Raw genomic sequence first — 20,874 nt, forward strand, 5'->3', positions numbered from 1 at the left:
TTAAGCCATTTTTAGGAGCGGTCAAAATTTGACTTTTTTCGATATACTTTACTATTGCCTTTTTTGCAGTCAAATATGACATGGGGTGGAAAGAACATAGAATAGCATGTCAAGATGTGTTATAGCGTAGCATGTTGATTAAATGACCTTAAACAACCAAAACCATCTCATTTTAGCATATTGAAAAAATGACCAAAAGCTGGTGAAAAATCTCAAAATACAACATGTGAAAAAAATGGCTGAAAACAACATATAATAGCATGTCCAGACGCATTATAGTGTAGCATGTTGAAACAACCAACAACAACCAAAAACATCATATTTTAGCATATTGAAATAATGGTGAAAAATGTCAAAATATGACGTAAAATAAAGGGCTTAAAACAACAAAGAATAGCATAGTGAGATGTGTCATATTGTAGCATGTTGGAAAATGACCACAAACAACCAAAAATATCATACATTAGCATATTGAAAAGATGACTAAAAATATTGCATACTCGTTTTGGGAAAAATCTCAAAATATGACATATAAAAAAAAGATTGAAAATAGCATAGAATGGCATGTCAAGATGCGTTATACTGTAGCATGTTCAAAAAATGACTAAAAACAACCAAAAACATCATATTTTAGGTTTTTTTTTTTTTTTTTTTTAAAAATGACCAAAGGTCAAATACTATAGTAGTGCAAAAATGTAAAAATATGACATGTAAAAAAAAATGGCTGAAAACAACATAGAATAGCATGTCCAGACCAGTTATAGTATATCATGTTGAGAAAATGACCAAAAACAATCAAAGACATACTATTTTAGCATGTCAAAAAATAACTAAAAATTGCATACTATAGTATGGCAAAAATGTCAAAATATGACATATCAAAAAAAGGGCTGCAATAATGTATAGTATGCCCTCAAAAATGTGACCAAAACAGCATGGTAAAGTATGTCATCAAAAATGTAACCAAAACGTCAAAAATGTGCGGTGTCTCCACCCTGCTCGGAGGACAGAGGAGAATAGAGGCGACAATACAGTACGTCATAAACGTGTCATAGCAAATGCCAAAGCGTAATATGCCATAAAAAATATCAAAGTATGGTTTGTCATAAAAATGTCATAGTGTTGTACGCCGAAAAAAATGTAATAAAATGTCATTGTATAGTATGACATAAAAATGTTCTAATGTACTATGCAATTAAAATGTCATATTATGCCATGAAAATGTCATTAAAAATGTCATTATGGTATGCTATAAAAATCTTATTTAAATTTGATTGTTTGAACTGATTGAAATCTTTATTTTGAATATGTAAACATGTAAAAGAGTAAGTAAACAAACCAAAGAAAACAAAACAAGGAAAGCAAAATAGCATTTACAAACAAGAACAAGTATGTAACGCCACAAAATTAGAAAATAAAATATAAATAAATAATATAAATATCATCAAAGTACTAAAAACCAAAACAAACAAAGAAACAAACAAAGAAACAACAAAAACAATAATAGTGATGAATTTGGGACTTTTGATTTCACATGTCCGAGGTGTGCGCTGAAGTAAAAAACGTATTTAATCCCACCCCTTCTTCCTAAGTCAATATAAATTAATTAATTATCCAGCTTCCTTATAGATATACTCTCATATTAATTATTACTTAAACTAATCTAAATATATAAATTAGTTATCAAATCAATTAGTTATCAATGCAATTAGTTATCAATTCTATATGTCTTATAAAATACAAGTTTACTACTAATAGAATAGAAAAGATGGAAAACACACAACAACAAAAAAAAGAACAAAAAGAAAATAAAAAGATAAAAGATAAAAACTAAATAAATACACAGTTAACACCCAGTTATGGTTAATCACATTCATCCCTATACCTCGTGAAAATCAAACTGTTATACATCTTTTTAAAATAATTCATGTTTGGACATCCCTTGAGCTCCTCATTCAAACTGGTCCACAGTTTCACCCCAAAAAACAGAAATATACTGTTTTCGAAATTAAATAAACCCCTTAAATTATCACATTTTTTGAATATTTTGTGGTAGCTGATTATTTTTTGCTTTGAACAATATCTGTGCAGTCCGAAAGTCCACCAGATCTGCAAATTTGAGTATTTCTGACTGTAAGAATAATGTATTTGTATGATCCCAGTAACCAGCCTTGTGAATAACCCTTATTGCTCTTTTTTGGAGGATGAATCATGAATGTATAGTACTTTTGTAATTGGGTGAAACAGGGTGAAACCAGTGAACGGTAAAGAATGCAAAGTGAATTATGATCTAGAAACTGTTTTGCTTTGTTTAATATCGCAATACATCTTGATAATTTGGAATGTATTTTTTTTATATGTGGTTTCCAAATGAGTTCTTCGTCAATAGTTGTTCCAAGAAATTTAATTTTTAACTCTTTCATTAATAACCTAATCTATCCGAATATTCATTTGAGTGTTTGTTGTTTCCATATAATATTACTTTAGATTTGCTCAAGTTTAATGATAATTTGTAACTGTTGAACCATATTTTTAATTTGATTATTTCCATTGTGATCTCCTCCAATGATTAAATTATCACCAGAACAAAGAATATTTGTGTTATCAGCAAACAAGACAAGTTTCATGACTTAAAATACTTTGCATGTGTCATTAATTTACAGTATAAAAAAATTGGGTCCCAACATTGACCCCTGGGGGACACCACAAGTTATGTCCAAACATGAAGAGGAACTGTCTCCCAGCTTCACAAACTGTCTCCTGTTGCTTAAGTGGCTTTCAACCCAGTTTAAAGCTATGCCCCTGATGTCATACTGTTCCAGTTTTTTAATTAATATGTCATGATTTACTGAATCAAACGTTTTTTTTTTAAAATTGATCAATATTCTGAGTCACTGAAATTGTCCAGTCAGTTACTGAGAAGTTTTTCGAGGATTTTGGAGAATTGTGGAAGTAATGAGACAGGTCTGTAGTTTGTGAAGTGGTGTTTGTTCCCTGATTTGTACAGAGGTATGACATTTGCTGTTTTCATTCTGTTTGGAAATGTACCGGTTTGGAATGATAAATGACATATATATGTAAATGGTTCTGATATTTCCTCAAAAACTTTTTTTCAGTATCGTCATGTCAATGTCATCAGTCGGTAGATTTTTTTTTCTCACATTTCACAACAATATCAACAATTTCTTTTTCATCCACTGCTGTGAAGAACATTGAATAAGGATTTTTATCTATTAAATTATCCAGATTTTCATCAGGTGTTCCTGGATCAGGGATTTGTCCTGCTAAGACTGGTCCTACATTTACAAAGTAATGATTGAAGCTTTTAACCACAACATCCATATTATATTCTTCTTTATCGTTATTAAGAAAGTATCTAGGATAATTTATTTGTCTAGACCCATTTTCTTTAATACTATTCAGTGTGCTCAATATTCCTTTGATATTGTTTCTGTTGTCTAATAATTTCTTTTAATATTCTTTCTTACTAGCCCTTGTAATATTAGTTAATTTATTTTTATATTTTTTTATATCTATTCTCTGCCTCTTTAGTTTTCTGCTTTATTTTTCTTTTTACAGGCATTTAGTAAACCCTTTGTGATCCATGGACATTCATATATTTGATTTTTTTACTGTACTGAATAATTGGGCAATTTTCATTATATATTGATGTAAATATTCTCAGGAATTCTTCATATGCACTATTTATGTCTTTTAATCGGTATATGTCATCCCAGTTTTGTGCCACTACGTCATTCTTTAAAGCGTTCATTGATTCCTCTGATCTACATCGTCTGAAAAGTTTTGGGTTTATCGGCTTATTTTACTCAAAGTTTGTATCATAAACTGTCAAAACTGGTAAATGATCACTGACATCATTTATCAGTAGTGCACTTACTGTATTGTTAAAAAAGGTCATTAGTGAATATATTGTCTACGAGGGTGGCACCGTGTGAGGTGATTCTGCTGGGTCCAGTGATTTTCAGGAATAAGGTCACACTGTACATTGTGTTGATAAATGTGTCTGTCATTTTGTGTTTATTTGGATTTAGCAGGTCAATGTTAAAGTCACCACAAATGAAGATTGGTTTGTGACTCATTTTAGAAAACATTTCCTCCATCGAGTAGTTAAAGACCTCAATACTAGAGTCCGGAGCTGTATATATACAACTAATAATTACATTTTTATGCTTTTCTCTGTGAATTTACACTGTTATGCATTCGGGTATGTTGTCAATTACTGTTGTCATACTTTTCAGTACATTGAATTACAAGGCCCTCTCCACATATATGGGCACCCCCCCTCCACCTTTGTTTTGTCTATTTATGAAACTGAATTCATAGCCCTCCAGCTCAAAGTTCGTGCCTTTATCGTTATTTATCCAAGTTTCAGAAATTGCAATGATACTGAACGGTTGTGAAAACTGATGTAGATATTCCCTGATGAGATTGAAATTTGCATACATGCTTCTGCTATTGAAGTGGATAATTGAGAATTTGCCATCTGATTTTATGCTCCGACTGTTCGTCAGTGTAGCAGTAGCAGTTGCTGTCAATGGAAGAGAAGAAATTATTGTCAGGGTCTATATCATATTCCAAATCCTGTGTTTTGTAATCAGTGTATTCAAATGTTTTTAGTTTCAGCAGGTCCTGTTCCTTAATCCTCTGAGAAGAGATGTAGAGGAGTGTAATCGTTCAGTGCAAATCATGGTTGTGAGTGTGGATGTGTTTTACCTGATATAAGGTCCAGTTCATGATGGTCACTTTTAACTTTACGGTTTCTCCCACTTCATGTTGGTCACTGATACTTTTCCAGCTCCTCAATATTTTTGATAACCAATACTTTGGCCACCTCGGGGTTTCCGTCTGCCATGTGGGGAGTTCCCTGACACTGAACCTAAAGGGGAGATTCACACCCGAGAGTTATGAAAGCCATTACTGATGCAGTAACTCAAGTGTCAATTGTTGTAAAACTCCTGGAGAAAGATATTGCGATGGTATCAAAATGAACTCCATCCTGCTTCTACTCCTTTTAGGAAAGGTTGTTGAAGCACAATAACTCCTCTTTAAAAACCTCTTTTATTGTGTCATCATAATGTACACATTTCAGCCACTCCATTGTAATAAATTTATTCACGATCCATACTTTTGCTGTTAAAGTTTGACGAAGCCTTTGGGCACAGCCACCGTATCTCTGATAGTCAAGCCACAACTGAAAATGCAATTGATATTCAAGGAGCTTCTCCCTGTCTTCTGGTGATCAGTTGGAACCTCTAGTCGCTTTGCCCAAAATCAATAAAGGTGATTACGACTGCCAAAGAACTGATAAGAACTGATTAATGGTGATGACCAGATGAGCAACTCCAGTTTGTGACTTACTACTGCTCGACATCACAATGCGGACAGCTCAGGAGTACATCGACTCTGACAGAGGGGTTTGCACCAGGTCAATCAAGTACTTCCACTGCCCTCCAGACCACCCAGCTGACACATTGATACATGTGGTAATGATAAGCCAGGCTGTGGTTAATGTTGATGTAATGTTAAAAAACCACTAACATACAATGACACCACCATGACAGACAGCCAGCGAACCATCACAACAGCTATGTTTATACTGAAGGGACTTGTGCTACTGCAGCATCCACAAAATAAAATCAGAATATACACAACACCTAATGAAGAGCTAGATAACACTGCCACTGATGACAGATCGTAATTTGAGCCAAATCTCAAGGTGCCACTAAGTATAATGAGAGAAAGATCCCTCTACAGGTTGTCATTCCTAAGCTGGCAGATGCTTGTTATGGTGGCTCAGTTTGGCGCAGTAGCCAAAAAGTGTATTAAAGGAATGTTATTAAAGGTAAAATTATTAAAACAGACCAGGGATGATATATACCACACTGGATTTTGTTTGTTTGTTTCAACATTTATCATTATTTATTTCTTTTATAGCATGATTTATAACAACTTTTATGGAATACTATGACTTTTATTTACTTTTTTATTTAGTGGCACACTACACTATCGTTTTTTTAGTTTTTGATGGCATACTATGAGATTTTAAATGACTACTATATTTTTCATGAAATTTTAGACATTTCAATGATTTTTTAAAAATTTCTGTCATATTATTTTTATTTTTATATGACATTATTTTATTTTAATGACATGAAGTTTGGTATGACGTTTATATTGCATCCTCTACTATGACATTTTTTATGACATCTTTATGGCAGACTATACTTAACTTTCTTTAAGACAGAGCTATCATTTTTTATGACATGATACTATGACATTTTCTTGTACAATACTGTACTTTTTGGGAAAAGGCACACTATACTTTGACAGTTTTATGGCATACAATACTACGACATTTTTAGTGACAATTTGGTGGCATACTACACCATGACATTTTTTAGGACATTGACAAAAAGAGATATACATTGGCTATTAAGACCTCACGAATTTAAATTTCAAGATATTTAACCCCATTCAAGGCCTGCTGCTTGTATAAATAACTGAATTAAGGATTTTTAAGACTATTAAGGACCTGCAGACACCCTGTAAAAGCTGAACATACATATGGGATTTGGAGGGATATGAATTTAATATGTATATTCAATACTTGATTTGCATAAATGCTCAGGATTTATGCTGGCTCAGAAATACAGTGTAACTAAACTATAGGACGTGCCACATATAAACTGTATAAAGAGTTTACGCTCCACTATAATCCTGGATTTACTGCCAGATTTGCACTACTGGTAGTTCTTTTACACACTATCCCCATCTCATACCAAGTCTTATAAAAAAAAATGAATAAATAAATAAAAAATCAAATATGTGTGGAAGAAAGGATGAGCACCCCTGGCTGAGTGTTTATTAAACTCCAGAGGACTGACATTTACAGTGAGCCTCTGAAAGGCTGAACAAGCATTCGTCATGAGCTATAAACCGCTGAATGAAAGGGCTCACAATCTACGGTCACAATCTGCAGCCAATAGAAACGACCGCTGGGCCGTTTTCTGCGATTGGAGGGGAAAAGATGGCGGCTGCGGTGCATTGGTTTGCTGGTGATTTACCACCAATCTGCAATTTGGTGCATTCTGTTGAAAACTGACAAAACATTTTATTGTTTGTAAAGAGTAGACCACAGCAGTATGAGAGCAGGAGGTAATTCAAGGCATTATTTCTGGAAGACTAGACCAGGAGTGGCGAGTGGTGCAGTGGCTGCTGTATTTAGGCTTCCTAAAGCTCCAACAGCTTGATTTTATTTCTACTGCTGGCAGAGGTTGAGGCAAAGGACTTAAATTAGCACAAAGCGGGACGATGAGATGGGGACAGAACAATGACGGACGAAAGAAACACATGAAGAACACTGCAGATATTTTGCTCTGTTAAAACAAAAATAATAATTGGCAAAAAGAAATCAAAGACATTAATGTCTTAAATTTCTGTCTGTAGTGAAGTGTAAGACAGGAAGAGTACATGCTTTGTTTCGTTATCAGACTGTGGGAGAGGGCCAAAGTTCCAGATGGTGTGTGCTGCCCACGGCTACCGGCTAAATGAGACGACTATGTAAAAACTGCTCATGTAACAATCACAATATTACCTGGCGTTCGTTCAACAGGGACAGCTTCAAACAGAGAACTAATGAACCCATTTGGGGGCAAAAGTGCAGGCTTGTGATCACAATGAGATTCTGGTTCTCACTGTTTATCCTGCGTACACACTCAAATCCACACTGAATACACAAACGACAAGAAACGGAGGAAGGATCTGCGCTGAGAAACTATTTTACATAAAGTCAATTTGCAGAATTTGGTAAATAGCTGGCAGAACACAAAACATTTCTTTGCACCTAGCACAGCGCTCACATCATCATAACGAACTGAAATCATCCAAAATGGAACTGACTTGCTGAAAAGTGGGTGATAGAGGAACAAACTACCTCTGCAAAAGACTTTAACAAAAGGTGTGGACACAAACACACACACACAGATACACACCCTACTGGGCTTAGCTCAGGATGTGCAAACTGATAAAGCTGGACACAGTGAGGAGAGTGAGCCAAATAATAAAACTCTCTCTCTTATACACCGGAGAACACACATTCACAGAAGACTCTGGCAGAGTTTATCTCTGCAAGGTACAAAGAAGCAACTTGGACAAAACAAACCTGCACTGTCCTCCAAAAGTAACATTCACAAAAACAGCCTCAAAGTGTTGCTGTCTGTTTTTACGGGTAGTGAAGGAGCGGCTGGATCAGTCTGAAAAACATGTTTCCTTCCAGGGCTACAAAATGAACGAAATATTAATCTTGATCACGATTTTGTCTTCCCAGAATTAATTGAACATGACTGAATGTGATACTGATGTTTAAACGCATGCTGCAAAAAAGCTGCACCGATCAGCCAAAAAAACTGAAACTAGCAGCTGGTAAAGTGGATGATGCCATTTATCTCGTTACAATGCAATGTTCTGCTGGGAACATAGATGCAGAGATGCATTCTCTAAAACAACCACTGATACTCCTTACCGGTTCTTTTTCATCACTATATAACAGCTTTTTAAAATATATATTATTTTCAAGAATAATGACAACAAAACAGGATTAGAACAGAATATTTAAATATAACTAAGGGACTGTTTGCTATTTATGAGAGGGGAAGGGAAAAAGGGGATGGCAGGTCAAATATTTTTTTGAGCACTGGGGAAGGAACGTATGTTTTTTTTATGGCTTAGGGGAGAGGCATACATTTTTTAAATTTAACATTACAAACTGTGTTGAAAAACCATGATGGAATAATCGTATTAAATTCCAATCAATTGCACAGATATATCTAAAAAAAAAAGTGGCCACTGAGTGTACAATCAGACCTAAAACTTAAAAAAAAAGTATAATAAATAGAGCCACGACAACAACTCCATTTAAACTAACGCAGATTTGGTAAAAATAGAGTTGAAGCGGAGGCTGTTGGTCGAGATAGAAAATAACGTCACATTTGCGTCGAGTTTTTATTCACTTAATTTGCACATTTGTACAGAAAGCCAGCATCAAACAGAATTTAAATCTGTGTTTGTTAGCTTTGGCCTGCTTAGAGTGCCAAATGGGCAGAGGATAAGCATGTAGGTTAAGTGCCACAGCAGAATGAGATTTGACAGCACAGCAAAAGGCTCAGAGGAAGCGTTTTACATAACGGCAATTTGCTACATGTGCCGCTGAATGCAGAAGCGTCTCTCTTGTAAGGCGGGTGATGTTAAAGCGTGTGGGAGAGCTGTACGGTGATCTACCCTGGAGAACACAAAAACTACAACTGGCATGACTGCGATAAGAGCTGACGGGCTCTTGCTAACGTCCTGGCCGGCATATCTGAGCCGAGTTTGACGTCTGCTCCCAGAACACCTAAAGCTGAGACGACACTGCGGGCTCATAGAGAGCCGTCTCCCAACGGTGAACCCAAGATGACAGCGGCAAAGCCAAGCAGTCACACAAAGCTGCTTATGTCACCTTTTGCAGTACACAAGACTCAGCACAGCAGAGATCACAAACTCATCTTTTACGCAATGAAGAATTAAGAAGAACATGAGATGAGGAAGACGAGGAAAAATCTAGCTGCACGAAGAAAGATGTTTATGTAAAGAAACCACTCATATTTATTTACCCGAAATCACAAAGTGGAGCTGCAAAAGAAAAGAGCTCCATACTTCTCATACAGTTTATTATTTTACTTTGTCATGATGTTGGTTTACTCCAAATTAAAAAAGCCAAAAACAAACACAGCTATGGGGACTGCAAATTAGCTTCAGCATCTGTTGCATACACCTTTTCTTTGCAACATTTAAATATAATGCACCTGTTATATAAACAAATACTGTCTCTCCTAAGAGGACAATGAATGAGATGTCAAATTGATGACTGAAATATAAACTGCCTCTGTCACCCCCTTGTTATAGAGCATTACAAATCATCCAGGTTGGTAAACATGCTGAAAGCATAATGTGCGTTTAGACCACTAAGGGGGCGGAACAGGACTTCAGTAAAGCCAAAACAAAATCATAAATAGTTGAGTGCTGTAGTTCAGTAACAAGTTTCCCAGTTAGATGTTGTATCAGGATACCATTTCCCATCATGTTTACTTGTCATCACTGGTGCTTGATGAATTATCACAAATAAGGGTCCTTATGAGAACAGTTTTGACAAAAGCTATTTTTCTGGGTATAAAATACCCTGATCTATTGGCCCATAAGGCATGACTTATGGGACTTAAGCGTGCCCAAGCAGATTTTTTTAAAAAAGTAAAATGTGTTCATTAAAAGACAGCGGTGTTGATCACCTCATCTTAAAAATAAATATGCTTATATTCCAAAAATGTTCAACTGTTCTTTTAAGACTGATTCAAATAAAGACATGGGATAAATCACTAGAAATGCCCTCACTCTCTGCTAAAATACACTGGATGCATTTACTGATTTTCCTGATTGTAGGTTTAGAGGAGCCACTGATTGCACCACTAACCAGTACAGTAGAGGTCAGAGAGGCCACACAGTAAGCTGTCTTCAGCGGTGCTTACTATATATTCAAACACAATGACACATTAAGGCGCTCTATTTAATGAGCTCTGTTCTTGAGCAAGTTTGCTTGAATGGGCAGAGGAGCTCCTCAGACTGGAGTCATTAAGCCAAATTAAGCCATCTGCCATCATGAGCGGTTACATCTCATAACGAGACTGAAAAACCGTCACCGACTTTCATCCCATCTATATCCTCGAAGTCAAAAACCAGCATGAAGTCTAGTTGCTGTTGTGCGTGTTGCTGCTTTTAGCAGCACCACAAATGAGTAAACAAATGTTTTCGAGCAGATAAACTGCACGAATGCGCAGACACAGAAGCTTCCTGAGGCTAAACAGACTGTGAGCCCACACAGCTCATCAGCCCGCTCCAGTCACGCGGCTCCAGCTCTGTCTGCCTTCATTTCAGCTCGGCAGCGGCAGCACTAATTGTTTGGGACAACCAATGTTTAATGCTAAATGGTGCAAGAGAGCTGGCACAAGTAAGCACAATAATGGCTTCCTTATAAAGCCGTGTTAAAAATGACTCAGTTTGTTGCTTGGTCAAACTTAAAGGTTGTTTACCAATCTATCCCCCTCCTCCCCACACCCATTTCACCTTTACTGGCTCTGTAAATTGGAGCTCAAGTTTGGACACGAAATTTGTAACTCAGGAACTCACTTTATTATATTTAAGTGGGTTCTGTATGAGAAAAAAAAAAGTTTATATGCTCCAAAATAGGGCATCGAAATAAGTAAAGTTTTGGTGTTCGTTCTGAAACGCAAGAATCGTATCAGCACTTTCAGCCCTCAATGTGAATGATTATACACAAAAATAGCTTCCACTCACTGATGTTGGCTCATATTTAACAAAAGAAAAAAGAGAAAGGTCACTCAATAAATATAGCCAAGACAGAAGCAGCACTAACACTCGATACCATAAAAACAAGACTGCGCAGTGTTGTGAGGAGCAGAGAGACTCTTTAGGCACACAACTTGAGATAAAATTAACGACGAGAGCAGAAATCTGCCCCACAACAAAACAACCTCAAACGGCAGCTCCCTCAAAGCTGTAAACCAAACAAACAAGAGTCTGATCTGCACCACCAAGAGACAAAACAAGCTCCATTGAAAATGTGCTTTAATGAATTCAGAATTTCACCTTCAACATCCAAGCTGAAAGTTTACTTGAGCTCACACCAGAGTGTGTTTCTTTTCTCCATAAGACATCGTCATAAAAGCTGCCAGTGTGCCTTCAGTCAGTGGAGTCACTCCAATAAGAGTCTCTTATGGCACCAGAAGGCTACTGCACAAAACCTAGATAGCAGATTAAGCCAGGATTTTCCAGGTGTCGAGGCTGAATAGACTTGACTCCCGACCAGGCCAATTTGTTTAATCCCGGTGCCTCATTTGTTCAGTCAGCTGTCTCTCTGATCAGAAATAAATATGTTTTATAATTATTCCATGGTCTTTTTTTCCATGGTCTTTATTTTTATTCACTTTTATTAGCCTGCATTAAAATACTCTGTAATTCATTAAAGCAGGCTGACTGTTATCACTTTCATTGTACACTGAGGGAGATTTAAAACAATATCATTGTCCGCTGCACTATACCATCAACAAATTTATGTATTTCTCTCATTACTTTCACATTAACTCAGCCCACTGTCTTCTGTGAAGTTTTTTCTGTTTGATTATAACGTCCATATTTCCCTTTTTTGCACATTATATACCTGCACATACATTTCCATGAGAAGCTGCTGCTCAACTGCTGCACATGTTTTCTCCATGTCTGCATCACGACAATCTGTGATCGACACATGTGGTCTACTCATGACAGCCGTGAACGTGCATTTATCCAGAATACTTACACCTGGCTTGACATAGTCGCACCTTCTCGTCCTGGCTTAGCAAACGTGCAACGGATTAAGCCAGGAGTCACTGATGAGACTAGGTCAAGCCTCGTGTTTTTCCCTTATCCTGGATTTCTAAATTCTAGTTTTGTGCAGTAGCCCCCAGGAACAAAAGCTTGGCTAAATCAATTCTAGCTTTCTAAATAATAGGATTTAAATATCCCATGATAGTAAACGCACCACATGAGGGTTTATTCCAAAAGGGAAAGTCCATACTATTTTACAAGCCGAATCCTTGTCAACCAAAGAGATCCTTCACATAGAAAACGACATCTTCTTAGTTTCTTGAACCCTCTAGGACCAATCACACCCTGTTTAACTCATTGAGCTTTTAAACCAAAACCACAAGTTCCTTGTATTCCTCAAATTATTTGTTTAAACAATTGTCTCTCTTATTTTTTTTAATGCATAAATAACATTGTGAAATGACACTGACTATATTGTTTTGTTTTTCAAATGACTCAATGTGACCTCTAACTTTAACATCCTTCTGATCATAGCTGTCGCCTTTGGAGACTTAAAGTTCACATGCTCTTAAATGTTCAGAGTTTTTATCCATCCCTCCAAAGCTCTTTATGTAAATAACTATATGATGGAGATGTTTAAGGGCTCACATTTGATATTGAAGACACATGCTGTAAAACATTAGGGGTAGCATCTTGGGACCTTATAATCTGATCAGGACACAATATGCATATTTTAGCCTTAATGCTGGTAAGATAAAACTCACCGTCATTCCACTCAGCCTTAAGAGGCTTTTAAAACTGCAGCTGAACTTTAGGTGGCCTGCACTTTCCCTCTCGTCACGAATCTTGTTCACGGGTACAAAACCAGATTAAAGCATAATGCTCTGTCTAAAGTAGTTTGTGTCTGCGTGCATGTATTTCAGGTTTATCTGTTGGGAGCAGCACCTTGCTTCATCCTAAAAACTGCTGCTGTTAAGGTTTAAATGACTCCAGCCTCACAATTCTTGAACACATCTGTGCTTAAATGCTTGGATGAGTGACAGAGACTGAGTGATTGAAGAGGCAGCAGCGATACAAAGGGGACAAATGAGTTGTCAAGCAAGACACTTTGATTGTCTGCCTCAAAATGATGTTGTATAATGTGTAATTGCAGGGTGGCCAAGTGGTTTTGAGAAACTGTTTTGTAAGCAGAAGCGTTTTCCTGCAAACAGCCGGTATATGCAAACACATCATCAACAGGTTTGAAGTGCCCTTGAGCAAGACAATGGACCTTTTCCCTCTGAATAAATGTCTACTTACTGCTGCTTTCATAACACCTCATCCAACACTCAGTATACTACAGGCTCTAATAGGAGAAAAAACACAAAGCTAAACAGGAATATAAAATAGAAATACTGTGAAACGAGTGCAAATTTGCAAAAGCTGTGACCATGTATGTGCATGCATCCATATGTTACGCATTTACTTACTTTGCTAACACTTACTAGTATAATGACGCCTCCCTCAACAACTGGTCTCCATCCCACTGTACATTTTGTCTCAGCAAGGCAGTTTTTCCTGCAGGGAGAGAGGACATAAACACAATCAGATTTGCACACAGCCAAAGACACAAAGTGTGCAGAATGAAAGTAGGACTGGACAAATAATCACATCTGTGTTCTCAGGCCTTCAATAAAATCCAGCAAATCGTTTCATATTACCGTTAATATTTAAATTTAAAAAAGCTGACATTAATTCACCCTCTCCCTCTCTTTTAGATAATCACAGTCTCAATAAAATTTATAAAAAGGATCAAATGAAATTCTAATTTACATAAAGTTCTGCACGATGGCAGACTTTAAATTGTTTGAATAAAAATAATTCAAGGGGTCAGTGGGCCATTTTTTTTCACAGCACACATTTGGTCTTTTGCACTCATTGATGCCTTCCAGCTGGTGAAGGGGTAGGCCATCTCCCCCTCCTCCTTCCCTCCCTTTCTTCCTGTGGTTTGTCAGTGAGGGTGCCACTGGTCTGACTGAGTGAGCTACTGGACAAGGCGAGACACAGGTGCCCACAGCATCTGCTCTCTCTGGGCCCTATTCCATTTCAATTTCCACTTAAATCCTATATCTCGCACCCTGACTAGTTTACACAGCAGCAACTAGAGTCTACGTTTTCTGACATTTCTCCATCCCTGCTCTGTGTGACGTAGCCACCGTTTCCCAAATCGACCCCAAACCATCTGGGCAGACGGGTGAGGGAAGGTGAAGCAGCTATGGAGAAATGGGAAGCGGCCCAACGTGGAACGACTTCTGGCCCTCAGCCCTGTGGCTCCACGAGGGAAAGCAATAAAGGTGGTGCGCAGCTGAGCCAACAGCTGACAGGAACAGGAACCAGTGTTTGGCCAAGGTCAGGAGAATACACACACACACACACACACACACACACACACACACACACACACACACACGGAGTGAGGATGTAACAACAAAACAGGGTCAAAAGACACAGGGGAATGATAATGTGGCAACCCAATACTCCAGGGGTGTCAGAGAGCAGACGGACAACACTAACGTGTGTGTGTGTGATGAGTTGTGTGTGAGTGCTGGCAACAGAGAGAGAACTGTAACCAGTGTAGCTGCTATTGTTGGCAGGCGTCACCGCCAGGCCTGGTACCAGGTAGAGATCACTCTCTCTCACACACACACACACACACACACACACACACACACACACACACACACACACACACACGGTAGATAAGGTCTTTCTCAGTGTGCATGGGAATAATAAAGATGTATCATTAAGAATAATTCTTTATGCAAATTAGCACAAAGAAGATTGGCTGTAAAGCCCAACAGGCAGATACACTCACAGATATTAGTTTAGTGAAAATATATCTGCAAAGCCGAGATGTTTAAAAAAAAAATGCAACAGAGAAATGCCAAAAATCCGTCTGTAGTAATTTATGTTATGTACCGTATTGCCAACAAATTTCCAACTGTTTAAATTAATATCCTTGGTCACAATTCTTTAATAACCAATTTTAAGGAATTTAAGACAAAAAATTATTAGTAGCTACTATTAGTCAATTAATAGATTAATCAATCAATAGAAAAGTAGAGCTGGCCCTGAATATTCAGCTATTCCTTTGCCAGGTAGATATTCTGTTTTTAATATTGGAATTTAGATATTCAGTCTTTTTGTTTTTTAAGAACATACAGAAATTAGGGGATTCAAAACACACTGTAAGTGACAATAACTATGATATTTAAAAAGTTAAATATTGATTTCATGTTACTAATACAAATACGATAATATCATGTAAATAATTCAGGACCTGTTTACATTCTCTCTTTGTCCCCCTCTTCACCTCACCTTCACTATATTTTCTGACATTTCATACACAAAACAATCAATGAAGAGAATACCTGACACACTCATCTACTATACTTAAGGAAAGAAGGAAATTAAAAAAAGGCAAAAAGGGAATTCCTGCAAAAAAGTTAATACCTCTGCTTTAATTTATTTTTAAAAGTGTTGACGTTTCGGTCACGAGGACTTTTTTCAAGCTTAATCAATTATGAAAATAATAATTAGTTCAACTGTTAGAAGATCAGTCTGACTTTTATAGCTGTTAGAAGTAGCTAATTAATTTGCCAGTTAGTGAAACTATATATACATTTTAAAGACGTATGTGTTCAGTAGGAAGCAGTGCCACAGACAGGGTGGGGAAGTTGGAAATTGCTTAAAGACAGACAAACAAATTGTGTGTTTGGCTATTGTCATGGGACATTTTTTGACTATAGGAAAATAGAGAGTTAAACCAGTGTAATAATTAATTGAAAAAGGAACCAACACATTAACCAATGTCTAGAATAATTGTTATTTGTAGCCGTATTACACCACAAACATTGATTTAATCACTACTGCTCAAACAAAGTCACACATTACTCCTACCAACCCAGCACAAACTGACAAGTCACACCTCTCTCCCTGACAGCGTACATGTGTGACTGTATTTAAGCCCACCGTCCCTCACTTTTTTTCAAAATATGCGTGTGTGTGTGCGTGTGTCAGTGTGTTTGGCTGGCAACCCGAAAATCTGCATGCACAATTGCACGTCGCAGAGCCACGAGCTTGAGAAATAGCATGCAGTGAAAAATTAATGAGAGGAGAGAGGGAGAGCGGAGAAAATGAAAACAAAATGAAAGTCTTAGACAGCAGACGGAAAGCCGGAGGGGAGCTGAGTTCTTTTGAAACAGAACCTTTTAAAATCTCCTGGGAGTCCACGTGCGACTGCAGACCTCTCACTGGGAAAATAGAAAGGTTTAAATATCAACCTCGCATTAGCCTACACACCTAAACCGATACTGCTGGTAAATCAGGCTAATTAGGCTACAGAGCCTCTGAACTTTACATTTTCAATGGCTTTTTAAAGCTATCCAGGGTGCAATCTAAAAATCCAAAACGATTTCCTGATTTAATCTCTTAACATGACTTTGTTTTTTTTGTTGTTGTTGTTTGTTTGTTTTTGCTTTTATCATCAAAACAATTACGCATTATTAACTCAGCAGCGTCCTTCTGAAGGACAGAGAGAAGCTCTTTTTGGAGATTGTAAACATTGTACTGCCACTCACGAGAGCAGCGGCTGATTATTATTTAATATTCATTTAACACGGGAAGACATTTTCAGGAGTTCAAAGGACAAAGCCTCACCTCCTTTTACTCGGGGTCATGCCAAAGTGAATTAGTGCTTACAGTATGACAGACGTCAGAGGCTGCGGGAGGGAAACCCTGGCCCAGCTGCACCGAGAGGGGAAGGTGGTGTCAGTGGTGTGTAGACACACAGACAGCCAGATCGCTGTAATTACTTCAGCAGCAGACAAAGATTAATTAAGCAAGAGAGAGCTGAATTAATGAAGTTAGCGCACACCTCAACCAGACTTTAAAAAGTTCACACCATTCCCGTGGAGACTGCAGGGTGTGTAAATGCACGTGGTGACGGAGGTGCAAACAAAGACACGGAAACAAGTCATGGAAATCATTTGTTTTCCATTTTCAGTTATATGGCTCTTCTAAAGCAGTCTGCACAGGTGTAACTGTGATAAAAAGGAGATCAAGATTTTTCTCACACAGGCCTGTGGCTAACTGCATGCTTAAAACCAGACATCTAGGCTTTCTTCTTATGCAAATGTGAGTAATTGTAGCTTGAACATGATTAAACCCTCATGCAGCATTCATCCACCTATAAAAGACACCACCTAAATCTGGCACAATGTTTTCGCTCCTCTTTCAGATCATGGAAACATCCAGCACAGACGCCACTGAACGTATACCACCCGATATATAGGCTTCTGCAGCAGGAAACCGGGGCGCCTTTACATCACCCTCTAAATGGCAGTCTATAAATAGAAAGCACTGAAGTCTAACTGACAGCTGGCAACATTGCATTAGCATGTCATACGGCTGCTCCAAGTCTTGCACCGTGATTGGACCAGTTCCCGAATCTGACTGGCAGCCATGATGCTCTCCAGTGCCCAGAATGTCTAAAGACCCCGAGACAAATGGTTTCAAGTTTACTGTCAGAGGATAAGTAGGTGATGTCGTCCTGTTCTGGCCAGATAACAAGGCCTCTTGTTGTGTGCTGGAGCTCGTCGTTATTTTAAATCTAAATAAAGGACAGATTTACCAAAAGCATCCAGAGCTGCGGCTCCAGATGAAACAAGGATGGTGAGCTCATGACAGCCATATTTTACACTGAAAAAGGTCTTGTTACAAGGTCCGTTGGTGTTATTTTAGGCAAACTGAGGATTATTTTCCATTTTTCATGCAAGAGATGGTTTGACTGATTTCTAGAGGCATTTGTGACCACTCTGATGTCCCGTCAACTGTCTTATGCAGGGCCGGCTCTAGCCATTTTGGTGCCCTCAGCAAGGTGTCATTCAAACATACAGTAAATCCATTCTACTTCATGTAAAACAGCACTGTACAAACTTTATTCAATTTGACTAAGACCTGCATTTAGTTTGTAACAAGATGTAACTGTTATATTTAAGCAATATCACAGAAGAATAAGATACCAAAACTTTGAACCACTTGATAAAATCAAAAATGTGGCAATTGAGACACTTGAATGCAAACTGTGAAGTTTGTATAAAACATATTAACATATGTACTGGGCTTTAAATGGAGTATTTAAACCCCAGTACTATTTTCCCTGTAATTAGTATCAAATTAATGTAGTTCTTTCCAGGAAATTTCTGTCGTAATAAATCATTGGGATTTTCTGGTAACACTGTATTTAACAGGTCTATAATCTTCTGTGGGTGAAGTAACTAAATCCTCATAAAAACTCCCACAACAAGCCCTGATACTATAGTGAGGTTAACACTGCTACCATTTCCTCCTCCAGTCTAATGTGCGATCTACTGACGCTCACCTTCATTTTAGCCCTCCACACACATCTGTCATCACACAGAAATCTATTTAATTACGCAATGACGAATCACACTTGAGATTTATCAATCACTGCTACAACACATAACTCATCTCAGAATTGGATCCCAGCCGTCACCCAGTGATACAAGTTTACTCAGCTGATGGATGTGGTGACAGGGTGGTGTTAAAAACACACATCAGCTACATTACCTCAGTAAATGTGAACACCTCATGACATCATGAACTGCAGCTCAGAGTGTCCTCCAGCCTGTGTGTGTAAATCAGAAGAGAGATGTCAGTATGTAGAATATATAAAAGTCTTGTGTCTGACCCCACAAGGCAAGTTATATATTCCCGCAGGCTGCTAGAACTGGCAACATTAAAATCACAATACTTGGTTTATGATCACTGATCATTCACTGACTCACTATACAGTAACACTGTTGCATACAAACACCATACACTGATGGTGACTTTAGCTGATAAACTACAACAAAACTCTCTATTTTCCATCTAAACCTGTGGTTATTTTTTTATAGAAATGTTCTAAAATCCTTGTAATGTCCTAAAATCCTTTAATCATCATAATTCCTAGAAATGTCCTAAATTTCTTGAAATGTCTTAAAATCCTAGAAATGTCCTAAAATCCTATAAACTTCCTAAAATCCAAGAATTGTCCTGAAAACCTATAAACATCCTACAAATGTCCTAAAATTCTAGAAATGCCTTCAAATCCTTGAAATGTCCTCTAATCCTATAAAAATCCTAAAATCCTAGAAATGTCTTTAAATCCAAGTAAATGTCCTAAAATCCTTGAAACATTCTAAAATCCGAGAATTGTCCTGAAAACCTATAAACATCCTAAAATTCTAGAAATGTCTTTAAATCCAAGAAATGTCCTAAAATCCCTGAAAAAACCTAAAATCCTTTAATCATAATAAATCCTAGAAATGTCCTAAACTCCAAGAAATGTCCTGAAATCCTTGAGACATCCTAAAATCCTGTAAACATCCTAACATCATAATCATAATATAAATCCGAGAATTCTAGAAATGTCCTAAAATCCAACAAAATGCCCTGAAATCATAGAAATGTCCTAGGTTACTATAAATGCCCTAATAGCCAACAAAACCTTCCTTAAATCTTATAAATGTCCTGAAATCCTACAAACATCCTAAAATTCTAGAAACGTGATGAAATCCTCGAAATGTCCTCGGAAAAATCGTGGAGGCGTCCAATGATCCTAGAAAAGTCCTAAAATCCGAAAAACACCCTTAAAATCCTCGTACGGGACTGAGCGTCCCTGCTGTAGGGCGACATTATTATTTAGTCAGCTGACAGTTACGTGATTGGTGCTGCTGAAACCAAAAAATCCGTTTTAACATTTAATTTTTCCAGAACCAGCGCACCGAAAGAGCACCAAAACATCACGCAGTAAAACTGTTATTGACTTTCTTTGATAATTCACAATAAACCTCTCTATTTTACATCCAAATCCTTCTAACTGTACAAGCAAAACAATAAACAAACCAAAAAAGTGGTGTGGTTGAAGTGCTGTTTTACCTTAAACCGGTGTAGAGGCTCCACCACATCATTTAATTTGAAGACACATAACATTTTGTTATGACACTTCATCCTTTTGGCCACAGTTTAAAGAAGTATTTTGAGCCCAAAAATGCTCTGAAAATGTGCTGAAGGCGTCTTCAGCCGCTGTCAACGTAGCCGGTTAGCTTAGCTAGCATCAATGACAACTTCAGAGTAACGGCGATTGTCTCACGCTGTGTCGCTGTTTTGTTCCGCCGAGTTGTCTTCAAAATATGTCCCGCTCAGTAGTGTTGTTGCTGCTGTTGTTGTTTTCTCCCCTGGTGTCCAGTATTTTCCAGTAAATTAAACCGTTTTCAGGCTTGTTTCTCCGGTAACCTGACTTGGGTTTTGGCTGGTACGCGTCATCAGGACTCCTCCAGAACGTGCGTTTATTACGTCCAATTGCGTCATGTTTCTCGCGTGCAGCAGCGCCCCCAT

General features: G+C 37.6%; 1 long non-coding RNA gene across 1 annotated transcript; it reads right to left on the reverse strand.

Annotated features, from left to right (window-relative positions):
• Window positions 1–688: 688 nt before the first annotated feature.
• On the reverse strand, window positions 689–20,864 carry LOC121961180 (uncharacterized). The gene is made up of 4 exons (XR_006107031.2): window positions 20,416–20,864; window positions 19,063–19,120; window positions 13,917–13,989; window positions 689–4,897 (listed from the first exon to the last, which is right to left on the reverse strand). It is a non-coding gene; the product is annotated as an uncharacterized LOC121961180 (long non-coding RNA).
• Window positions 20,865–20,874: the final 10 nt, after the last annotated feature.

Source organism: Plectropomus leopardus, chromosome 22 (genome assembly GCF_026936395.1).
Source record: "Plectropomus leopardus strain MGB_pleo_1.0 chromosome 22, ASM2693639v1, whole genome shotgun sequence".
NCBI classification, from domain to species: Eukaryota; Metazoa; Chordata; class Actinopteri; order Perciformes; family Serranidae; genus Plectropomus; species Plectropomus leopardus.